The 12,889-nt window shown below is 37.2% G+C and overlaps 1 long non-coding RNA gene across 1 annotated transcript in view; it reads right to left on the bottom strand.

Moving 5' to 3' along the window:
- The window catches only part of LOC140334014 (uncharacterized), a 41,124-nt gene extending 28,467 nt beyond the window's left edge, over nucleotides 1-12,657 (bottom strand). The window contains exon 1 of the long non-coding RNA XR_011921458.1: nucleotides 12,553-12,657. This is a non-coding gene — a long non-coding RNA (uncharacterized lncRNA). The remainder of the gene's footprint in view (nucleotides 1-12,552) is intronic.
- Nucleotides 12,658-12,889: the final 232 nt, after the last annotated feature.

Raw genomic sequence — 12,889 nt, 5'->3', positions numbered from 1 at the left:
TATTTATAGCGTAGGTACAAGTGAACTTTAAGAAAATATACGTTTTTTTCCCTTTTCAAATTATAAAACTAGAGGCTCAGCATCTGTTACTGACATTTCCATAGTTTAAATAAAAAATAATAGCATTTGGATTTGCTTAACCTAGTTTATCTTCTGCACTGTTCTTTACAGAGGTTTGCAAGATGTCGTGCCCATGGCTGACCCACTTTTTAGTTCATCTGGCCTCTGTTATAAGCTTTGCTAAAAGTAACATTTAAAAGCTGAATACCAGCAGATATAAATAAACACATTAATGCAGCTCTGTAATCATTAATAAATCATTAAATGTGCTTCTTAACTGCAGCTGGTATGAGTACCTGAATTTGGCTTGATTTCAGACACTTTTAGTCCCCTCTACAGAACTCTAGACTGGTTAAGGGACAGCATTCCAAGTCAATAGGGGAGGCTGCAATGCAAATATGCTGAAATGAAACATAGTTACATAGTCAGTTAGGCTGAATAAAGACATAAGTCCATCAAGTTAAACCACTAGGAAAATAAACAGATCCCAGATCCCAATAGACATAGGTAATCCAGAGGAAGGCAAAAAAAAATACCCACTGGTTCAATGTGCTCCAACAGGGGAAAAAATTGCTTCCCAATTTCATGAGACAATCCCTGGATCAACGGACATCCAGCTTTTTCCTAAAGCAGGCTTTAGTAGTTGCTGAAACTACTTCCTGAGGGAGCCGATTCCACATTTTCACAGACCTTACAGTGAAGAATCCCTTCCTTATCTAGATATTACATTTCTTTTCCTCCAGGTGCAAAAAGTGCTTCCTTTTTCCTTCAGTTAGTAGGTTGGGGTAGGGTAAGGATCAGCTGTGTATTTCCAAGGGCTCTGTATCTCTCTGGATTTGATTAATAGAAAAAAAATATTCAAGTTTACTTTGGCAAGTAAAACAGTTCAACACTGAAAAAACACAACATCCATGATGTTTGTGAGCTTAGGTACGTTCCTACATATGTATGAACTAGCCTGCCTGAGTTACATTGTTACTTAGTAGGTTAGGTTGAAATAAGACATAAGTCCATCAAGTTCAACCACTAGGGAAATAAACATATCCCAGATATAAAACCCTATAAGACATAGTTTATCTTTAGTTTATTTATAGCTATAGCTATTTATAACTATATATATAGTTTATTTAAAGAGTTTATTTATAGCTGTATAAATAACATTGGTCATTAAAGTGTGAGTAAGTAGATTGGTAAGGAGACATATCATATGTGTATTTAATACCTGGAGTTTTCAGCCATTCTATTTGCCAAGGTCAGCTTTAGAGGTGTACATTAATGCATCTCTGTAATTATTTAATAAATCATTAAATGTGCTTCTTAACTGCAGCTGGTATGAGTACCTGAATCCCCTGTACAGAACTCTAGACTGGTTAAGGGACAGCATTCCAAGTGAATAGGGGAGGCTGCAATGCAAATATGCTGAAATGGAACATAGTTACATAGTCAGTTAGGTTGAATATAATCTATAAGACATACTTGGTCCAGAGGAAGGCAAAAATACCCCTAGTACAATTTGCTTCAACGGGAAAAAAATCCTTCCCGATTCCATGAGGTAGGGATGTTCCTTGGATCAACAGTCACTGTTATTTTTACTTAAAAAATCCTTAATATCCAGTTATAGTCTGTGCTTTCAGGAAAACATCCAGCTTTTTTTAAAGCAATCTATAGTAGTTGCTGAAACTACTTCCTGAGGGAGCCGATTCCACATTTTTACTTGTTCCTTGTTCTTTTTATAATATTGGTATTGCATCATCAAATCTTACAGAAGATAGGTGTCCTTTGGAGACCTTCAGAAGAAAAGCATCACTGCAATTTCTATATGAGCAAATAGTTTATTCTTTCTCCTATTTAGTTTATGACTGAAAGTTAGAATACAAAACAGAATGATAACAAAGCCAGGCAGTTCATATTATGTCCATTAAAGTGTGACTTATTGAGACCTTAGGGGCAGCATTTTAGATGAATGTATAAGAGGATGGTGCAGTTCCATGTAAAAAGCTTTCAGCCATGCACTTGAGGTTATTCCAGCTCTGAGGTTATTTATATGTAAATTAAATTGCTGTCAGAATGACTGAGTTCTGCAGTATCTTTGTGGTTTTACTACATATCGAGGCTATCATTAAGTAATATTCCCGCTTTATTCCTTGCATAATGCAGAGATTGTATATTTATGTAAATATTGTCTCTTTAAAATACATTGGAGTGATTCTAAAATGACCAAGAGCTAAAATGATTGGTATACCAGATCCGACGGGCCGATATATGTAGTGATTAACTTCAAAGCCCATGACGTTGAGTAACAATTTTATTTAGTACATTAGAGTGTATTTATAGCTGTATAAATAACACTGGTCATTAAAGTGAGAGTAAGGAGATAGGTAAGGACACATATCATATGTGTATTTAATACCTGGAGTTTTCAGCCATTCTATTTGCCAAGGTCAGCTTTAGAGGTGCAGTAAATAATCACAGCAATTATATAACCAAGAAGTCAGCAGGTGTCAATCTTTCAATTCTCTCACCTTGTAAAGTCAGATCCCAATATGGCATTTATAAAAGAGAGGTTAAACATCTGTCAGCTGGAAGAGAGGCAATCTGCAAAATCTGCAAGTGTCTGCAGACAGCAATTCACAGCCAAGCTGCTCCTTGTGTTGTGACGCACTTACTCTTGGAAATAACACGGATTATAGTGCAAGTGCCTATTTAAGGTGTACGTCAAATCTGTAACAAAAATTAAATATATTGCAGCTTACCATTTTCATACCCCCCAAGTTTCCTTGATTTACCATTTTTTAGAACCAAATTCCTCTGCTCTTTTTCCTCCACATGTCCTTTTTGGGTGACTATACACACCTCTTTAAAAAATGTATTCTATTTACTATTAAAAAGTGTTATTTTGCACTAAATCTTTTTATGCAGGATGTGTCATTTGTTCACATATTTCAGGCTAAAATGTCCCTTTTTCCTATATCCCAAATCTGGGAGCTGTGCAGTCATTAGAGTTGGTGTATTAGTTATCAATTTTTTTTCTGCAAAATCCCTAGGAATGCCCATTTTCTTCTAATTGACACCTACCAGCTACATAGGTATTCTCTAGTCTACTGCTTCCATTTGGGCAGAGGGCTCTTGAGAAGAATGCAGAGGAAGGATAATATGATGTTTTCAGGAAGCTATGTACAAAACCATGATTTGTGTTATCCTCATATATACACAGATCTATTTTTAACGCAGTTTACCCCAGTGGAGCCTCCCTCAGCCTCCAAGCTCCATCGCAGCCACATGAATTCCTCTTGACAATCCACTTCCCTGGCTCCTGCTTTCTGAAAAATGCTGGTGTGGGCCAGACTTTTCTATTCATTCTGTGGCTTCTGAAAAAATACGGACTTTAAGACAATCAAAGCTTTTGTTTTGTTTCACTTGAATGTATTTAACTAATTTATACTTTAAATTTAGTTAGGCTTGAAATACACGCAGGCAAATGTAATTGAAACACTTTCAAGTATTTATCACCTTTCACAGGAAGGTCATAATGTGGAAGTCTTTATCTGCTAGTCTGATAACAGTGAGGCCCTCAATCTTTGGAAGTTATCCAGAAACAGCATCTACCAAATATACTTTAACCTCCCTAGCGGTTCATTTCTTTCCGGTTTTATATGACTAAAAGTGGTACATTGTTTTTCATGAAAATGTATTTTACAGTATAATATAATAGTATGAGTATAATAAAGTTTGAAACAAAAAATCATGTAAAAATAATGAATTTAATAAATTAAAAAAATCTATATATTTTAAATTTTTTTTTAAAAAAAATACATAATATACTCATACTATTATATATACTGTAGAATAAATGTCCTTGAAAACAATGTACTGGGTTTACACATATAAATCCAATGTATTGCATTCAATACAGTTATTTTGTATTGAATGCAATACAAATGGATTTTGAATTTCCCGCCCCGCCGGCAACGTACACACGCACCAATGTCATCAGGTGACTCATCGGATGCAGAAGCTGGCCAGAGGAAGAAGACGGAGATCACGACTATGAACGGCACGGGACACCGGCGGATCAGGTAAAGCTCTATTTACCGTAACTTCCCATTGGTTTACCGCTTTTAGCAACTTTTTTCCACCCCCGAGTCACACTCGGGGTTACCTCTAGGAAGGGTAATGTATGCAGATCCAAATATAAATATCTACTACTACCTGAAAAAGCAGGAAAATACTTTGTAGTATAAGTATAAGCCTGGGCCACAAAATGCACCTAGTCTGTAAATCTATATGTCATTTTTTACAGGGTAAAGTGTTTGGTACACTTGAGTGGGTAATGGGTCATTTGCTCTTACATTTGGTGCATTATTGTTGGCCACCAAGGCTCAAGGTGTCATCATGTAGAGTGTTACAAACAACTTGTCTTTGATAACTCTGATCTTTCAAACAAAACAGAGACAAATGCAGTTCCTGGAGATGCCACTAGGTGTTACCCAAGTATAAACTCTAAGCAAAGAGAAAAAAAATATTTACAGCAGACTGCTGCCTTCAATACACTAAATAGCACTACAGAGAAGGTAAAAGCTCTGTCATGCTAGCGAATATTTATGATACAACAATTGCACAACTTACTGACTATTCTGAGGGGTTTTATGTATTAATCTTATATGTTTATGATATGATAAAAAGAGAACCAACAGGCTAGAAAACAAACTGTGTATCTAAGGCAGTCCGTTCCGGCCTAACGCCCCCCTAGTTGATCCAGCCCAATCCCGGGTCGGCAACCCAAGGCTCCGAAGCCTCATACGGGGATAAAGGGACATTCCCTCCCCTCCGTATGCGCTGCGAAGGAGAGGAATTTCCTTTCAGGGGCGTTCCCTCTCCTCCTTTTGCATTGCGGAAGAGAGGAATTACCTTTCAGGGGCGTTCCCTCTGCTCTGTATGCATTGCAGAGGAGAGGGATTTCCCTTCAGGGCCGTTCCCTCTCATCTGTATGCATTGCGGAGGGGAGGGATTTCCCTTCAGGGGCGTACCTGGTAAGGGGCCGAGCCATCAGCACGGGACTCGAGAGAGAGTCCAGCCTAGTGTGCCTTCTTGACCTCCTAAAATAGCCTAGAAGCCAAAAAAGTGTGCTGACCCCGGATCTAAGGCATTTCCTGACCCTTACACTCAGTGCACTTCACATATTCCTGACCATTACACTCTTTATGCTGTATTGTACATTACATTCTTCTGACCAACATGTTGCCACAGATGAAGTTTTGTTTTAAAGGTAAGCTTAGACAAATGATTAGTTCTCTTGGACTGGAGCAGTACAAAAATCTGCCTCTGTGATCTAAGGCTCCCCAACAAATTTTGTGATGGCAGTACTTTAAAGCTGTAGGTGGTGTTTTTTTTTTGTTAAAAGATTATATAATATAAGATTATATGGTATAAAGATTATAACTTAACGTTGATAGCAGGACTTCACTCACAGACATGGCACATTCATGCATTTCCAGAAAGATTGGAAATGACATAAATACCATAAAAATATTTATTATAATAAATATAAAAATATAATAAAAACACAGGACAAATACTTCATTTAGGATCACAGAAGTAAACTTGTTTTCAATCAAGTGATCCAGCATCATAAAGTCATAATCCCGGATTGCTAGACCAATGGATCAGAGCCTCTTCATTTTGTGAGTTAGCCCTGGTATGCAGTGGTTAGCACCTAAAAGTGGTCCAATAAGGAATGACTGATGAACTTTTGACAGGGTCAGGGGTGCCCAGGGTTCATTCATAGGTTTGTATATGTAGGCTGGTATGTTAGCTAGTCTGGTCCAATCCCACAAATGAGCTATTAGAGCACAAATTGTTGAAAAACTGTTGGCTCTGAGAAAGTGTAAGTTATAGTGCCGATGTTGATCTACCATCAAAAGTGCTTACAATGCACAGGTGAGAGTCACAAGTGGACCATGTAGCAAAAGAAAAAGGCTAATGAATTATGTTTTCATTTAGATCATGTGGAAGCCAGGTATGTGTTATGTTCCTGGGTAAGAGATGCAGCAGGGCAGCCTGTGGGGTGAATGCAGGTCAGAGAAGGCAGTGTGATTTAAACAATTTACTGTTGTGACCTTGGTCCCAGATACCACAAGGAACCTTCAGAGGTGTTGAAGTCTGCTTTAATGGTTCAAAGCTGGTAGTTCCAATGTACTGGAAATCGGGTGTATTCAAAGTCAGATGTCATTAGATAATGCCTATTTATTTTTTTACTTGGATATCTTCTGTTTGAGTTTATGTTAAAAGCAGCATGTTGTTGAGTATAAAGTTGAAAAGGGATTCTGAAATACAGCCTTCTGGTTCCCATTCTTGGAACCTGTTCACCAGAGACCCAGCTCAGCGATTAATACATCACCACCAACAGCTTCCTGCAGGCTTTATTGACCCAAGGTGTCATCTGCCGTTCACATGCATCCAAGGTAACTACAAACCCTGTTCTGGGATCCCATTTTGGAGATAAAACCTTAAAATACAACTGGGAAAATGCAATGAGCGGTAACTCATTGAAGTTAATCAGCTTTGCTTTTTTACTATAGTATATAGTATCCTTACCCATATAGTATACTTACCCATTCTATTCAAAGCAAAATGAAAAAAAAGCTTTGATCATAAATATACTTAACTCTCTGATTCATTCTGTCTATTTTGTATGTTTCAAACGTCTATACCACATTGTTTTGTAACAGTAAAATACTAGAATTGGAGTTCTTTGGGCATGTGGAGTATAAAGTATGACATAGCAGAAGGATGACCTCATCAGTGTAAAGCTTCTTCTTTATTGAATTCAACTGGAAAAAAAATTGTCATATCTGTCTGATTTAATAATATACGGATTTAGATTAAAATGTGTGATTTCATGATTTCTTTGTCTCCAATTGTTCTATACTTTTCAGGCCAATAATATATCAGTTGGCTGCAATAATAAAAATACATGGTATTTTGGTTTGTCAAGCCATTTCTGGGTATTTGTTGGCTTAATGTGGGACAAACAGAAAAATATTTCTGTTTGGCCTTATGACAAAAGCTGATACGTCTTTACTATAAAATTTCTATGAATATACTTTAGGCTGTGTATAGTTTATCCCTTTGGGATGGCTTGTGATAAAGTAAATATATTTAGCTTTTCTTCTACTTGTGAGTTGTCATCAGAGCAAATGTCACTTCCACAGCCTTGCAGCAGACATTCTAAAATGGTGATTGACATTTCCCTGAGGCAAAGCCCCAAGATCTACCTGCCTGACATTATCTATCAGAGGATTCACAGAGCCGCAGCACACAAACCCCTAGGCTGTGTCCCATGTTGCTGGTACTCTGTGTGCTGTACTTAGTGGAAGCTCACATCACAATTATTCCAAACCGGCAATGCAAAGTAATGCTCTGCATCCCCTGGGGGAGGCCTTCGTAGCACAAAGTAAAGTACTTTCAGTAATTCGAAGGCAATTTTTTTCCTCCAGGAGAATTCCTACTGATTGCTGATCTCTAAAACCTTTTGCTATTATTACTGCCAATTTGTTCTTCTTGTATGTTACATAAGTGCATTAGGGCACATAAGCATCTAATACCATAGGAACTAGGTTGCCAGGGAAACATTTGTACCTGCAGATGTTTTTCATCCCACATGTTGCTTTAATAAAAAAGAAGAAAAAAATAGCAATCATCTGAATTCTTTTGTGAAATGCCAAATATCAGGGAGTCCCTTTTATTTGGTGTGTTTAGGCTTGAAGTTGTACTAAAGCTCACATTGCTAAAATCTAATGTACAAGGAGAGGCAGGGAGAGCGGTAGATAAATAGAACAGGAATGAACTGTTTGATATGCAGCAACCCAGCGCTGTATTCCCTGTGTGGTAGGGGAATACCCCGGTGCTCCCAGGGGAGCACTCAGCTCTCTGCTTTCTGACAAGACTGACTAGATTATTCTTTAAGCTTCAATAATTCACAGACTGTTCTGTGGAGGGTTTTCCGAAGCTCTGAATACACAGTGCTGACTGGAAGTGTTTAAAATGATTTCCTCTGTGCCTATGCCTGGCTATAGAAAAAGCTATACAAAAAGCAGCAAAAGGCTGATTTTCATTATCTTTTTTCCTAACTGCTTTTCACCCTGACACGCTTTTCTTTTCAACCATTTAAGCTTATGAGAAACCTACTTGGTTATAGGAAGATTTTCAGAGTAAAATGTGCCCAGAAGAACCCAGTTCTTTTTTTAAAGTTTTAAATAAAATAAAAAATAAAAATATATATTTGTTCACAAAGTAACACTAAAAAACAGCTTTGCTGCAACACTCATCCTATTTTAGTTACTATTATTAGTATTATTATTAATAACTAGTATCCATATAGTAACATATTCTGTAATGCTTCACAAAGTCCATAGGCCTTGTCACTAGTGTATTGCAATGCGATTCAGCACCACTGGGGCCAATCATGCCAGTGAACTGTTGCCTTAAGGAAGATGCTACAACTAGATTCTACCCATGAGGGCGGTTGTGAGTGGTACAGGACTGGCAAAGTGCCAGCCTTCAGAAGTCCCATGGGATCACTTATACCCAAGGTAAGTTTGAATCTCACTTTAAACAGCAACCATTTTACAGGAGAATGCTGCAGGATTTAGGACCTATGCACCACCAGAGGAAGAAGAAAAGAAATTACTCATAAACTCACATGTCAAGATAAAAGACCCATGGCAAAAAGGTATTCTGGTAAAAAAAAAGGTTTAAAAATAAAGATGGTTTATGTATGGTGTTATTTACTATATAACAACATGTAGCCATTTTAAATCCTTTGCCTTTTGAATACAATAAAATATTCTTACAGTATGTTTTTTGATTGTTGAAGCCAGCTGTAGCACCTGGAATGTAAATATTATTATTATTATTAATAATAAACAGGATTTATATAGTGTATTATGGCAAGAACATACCAATACCATGCACATAATATACCTGGTGGAAATTGAGCCTGGGGCCCTTGTTACTGCAATTCTTATCTGTCCTTAATGAGGCTCTGTTGTGTTTTTATCTTTTCTTTTTTATTCATGTATAATTCAAGTTTAATCAGCTAGGGTCTGTTTCTTATAGTATTTTCTTTATATTTGAAAAGGTTCTTACCCCATACACATCAATTTGAATGCAAAAGTAGCACAAAGCTAGGTAAATCTATTTACAAGAATGTTAACTGCAGATCATAAAGAGGACAGGTGTAGGTCAAATGCAGCTGTCAGTTAACTATAAACGATCTCAGTAATGTCTCAGATGCAAACAAAATGCACCTGAAATTAAGCTGTGCTTGCCCATCCACACCTGTACAAAATAAGCCCTTGAAGAACACTTAATTTAAAATTAAACATTGAGAGACATATAAGGAATCTAACCTACCTACCTAATACTTTCATAAAGTACAGTGCTTTTTGTTGGTGATCCCTAAATGCAACTGCTGGTAATTCTGCACCGCACACTGTAGGCCCCCCTTAGGTTCATTGTATATATGATAAAAAAAATCTCTAGAGCACTCTGAATTATCTAAAAAGAGAGGACAAATTTTGTCTACCTTCATTCATGGTCTCTAAATGAATAATTGGATGGAGCTATTCAATGGGAAGAGGAGACTGCAAGTGAAAGTCGCTGCAACCACTTAGTAGTCACTTTAGATGCTCCCATGAGAGCGAAGAAAAACAGATAAATGGTAACTTTAGGTAACTTAATGAGATCCTATACGTTCCTTACTCCCTTTCTTAAAGTTTTGACAAAAATAATGTTTCAGGATCTTTTCCTGTAGGCAATACTGTGCAACATCATTACAGGGCAATCATATAATAAACAGGATTTATATAGTGTATTATGGCAAGAACATACCAATACCATGCACATAATATACCTGGTGGAAATTGAGCCTGGGGCCCTTGTTACTGCAATTCTTATCTGTCCTTAATGAGGCTCTGTTGTGTTTTTATCTTTTCTTTTTTATTCATGTATAATTCAAGTTTAATCAGCTAGGGTCTGTTTCTTATAGTATTTTCTTTATATTGGAAAAGGTTCTTACCCCATACACATCAATTTGAATGCAAAAGTAGCACAAAGCTAGGTAAATCTATTTACAAGAATGTTAACTGCAGATCATAAAGAGGACAGGTGTAGGTCAAATGCAGCTGTCAGTTAACTATAAACGATCTCAGTAATGTCTCAGATGCCAAATGCAAACAAAATGCACCTGAAATTAAGCTGTGCTTGCCCATCCACACCTGTACAAAATAAGCCCTTGAAGAACACTTAATTTAAAATTAAACATTGAGAGACATATAAGGAATCTAACCTACCTACCTAATACTTTCATAAAGTACAGTGCTTTTTGTTGGTGATCCCTAAATGCAACTGCTGGTAATTCTGCACCGCACACTGTAGGCCCCCCTTAGGTTCATTGTATATATGATAAAAAAAATCTCTAGAGCACTCTGAATTATCTAAAAAGAGAGGACAAATTTTGTCTACCTTCATTCATGGTCTCTAAATGAATAATTGGATGGAGCTATTCAATGGGAAGAGGAGACTGCAAGTGAAAGTCGCTGCAACCACTTAGTAGTCACTTTAGATGCTCCCATGAGAGCGAAGAAAAACAGATAAATGGTAACTTTAGGTAACTTAATGAGATCCTATACGTTCCTTACTCCCTTTCTTAAAGTTTTGACAAAAATAATGTTTCAGGATCTTTTCCTGTAGGCAATACTGTGCAACATCATTACAGGGCAATCATATTTTTTTTTTTTTGGGGAGGAAGGTGGAATTGCTAAAGACTAACTTTTAGGGTCCTGCAAACCATTCAATAAAGCCAGTAGTATCTTAATGACCAAAAGTTACATATACAAGAAAAAAAACATGCACTTAAAACATTTCCTTCCAGTAATGTCAACCTATTTTGGTGTTGCCATAAATGAAAACAGAATTAATTGACAGGATCTTTTTTTTCAGATTATGGAAATTACTCAACAATCTGCTCCCTGTAATTTGTGTTCCCAGAGGTACAGCAATTAAACATGGCACTAATCGCTACTTTAGGACATTATGTGGGTTTCATAATGTACATTAATTGCGCATATTCTGTCAATACTGTAATATGTTCAGCTCTTCAGAAATAAGTCAATTAAGATTTCAGTTCATTGTGATGTTGATCTTTATTTCAAAACTCTGTTTTTTTGTAGCTAATCATTCAAAATTGTACATATCATTACCGAGCTTTTAGAGATAAAATCAGAAATGAACACACATTATGGTTACAAAGTTGTTCAAAATTTGCATGTGTGTTTTTTTTATATACATAATTGTGCTGCAGTTGGTTATATTTGTATATTTGGGAAAACCAAGAGCGATGAGCTGGATAGGAGTCCTTCTAGATTACTTAAAGAGGATTAGTTAAATTTGTTCTGGTTAGCATGCAGATTCTTAAATGTGTTTCAATCCAGTTTATCACAGAAGGATAGCTTTATTTTATGAATATGTGATAAGCTCAATCTTCATGGTGGTCACCAAGTTTAAAATGCTACTATGGAGTCCTTACAAGGTTTGGCCCCATTTCTCCTATATTAGAATGCATAAGTAAGAGAAAGAGCAAGCAAATATTTATTCCTATCAGGTGCTCAGGTGGGGCTTTATTAAACTCCTGGGTAAAAATATTTTTATGCCTATTAATAGCTAGCACAGTAGATGTCACACTTTCAGAAGCTATGCAAAGGTAAACTGGTATGGTCTGTTATATAGAATGTATGGTAAATAAATTGAAGGTGAATTAGGTAATCACATAGAAGTTTGGTTTAGACCTCTGACATCATGGACCAACAATGTTCTGTACCCATTCACCTTACATCATAAACCCTATAACGAAAACAGAGTCTATATTGTAACAAGAGAACACATGACTTTTAGATGCTTGAGCTCTATACCAGTAACCTGTGATAATAACATAAATAACCTATATCAGTCAATATAATAAATAATACTGAGTGCACTGCAGATGTGCTTTTAAAGAATGGAAAGAATATGTTATGAATGTGAGCTTGGGATTCTATGCATTTCATATGATTCTATGATGTGTTGTTTTGAAGCATGTTTGAAAACCAGACTTTTTGAAATTTTTGAGACGTATTCACCTAACTGTTCACATCTTTACATTCCAAAAGGCTATATTTTGGAAAAACATTAGGTTTGCAATTCATCAAGTTGCTGTCTTGGGAGCTCCCAGTTTTGCTAGGTTTTGAATGTAAAGCTCCTGGTGCCTTTACACCTCCCTGTAACCCTTCCACAACCCCCTGTTCAATACTTGCCTCTTCTGTCCTTGAATTATTATCCATAAGACCTACCACTTACCTACCTACATACTAGTGCCACCATCTCCTGTGTCCGAATTTTTAGACCCATCTGGGATTGAGCCCTAGCAGAAGTTGCTGCTATTGTGTCCAAATATACCTGAATTGAGGCAGAGTGTCACAGATTCCCACAAGTCCAGGTCACCTGTGCCTCCTTCTTGCTCACCTTCCTTGCAAGCCCCCTGCTGCCAGCACCATCTCTGCCTCTGGATCCAACACTCTGTTTACTTCCTGCTCCAAGTCAGGTGATTCTCTGTCAGCTGCTCCCTTGCCTCAGAGAACCAGAGTATTCCACAGACACTCTCCCTCTGCTGGCCAACATCTAAATAACATCTAAGATCATCCCAGCAACAGCACTGCACTCTGCTGGTGGGATTGATGTCTGCGGCTCACTTGATCCATGCCCATCTCCCCTTCTTAAGGAAGTGACCTGGCAA

The sequence above is a fragment of the Pyxicephalus adspersus genome, chromosome 6, assembly GCF_032062135.1.
Source record: "Pyxicephalus adspersus chromosome 6, UCB_Pads_2.0, whole genome shotgun sequence".
In the NCBI taxonomy this organism is placed as follows: domain Eukaryota; kingdom Metazoa; phylum Chordata; class Amphibia; order Anura; family Pyxicephalidae; genus Pyxicephalus; species Pyxicephalus adspersus.
Note: the sequence above shows the minus strand (reverse complement) of the source record. Positions and strands in the feature narration are given on the sequence as shown.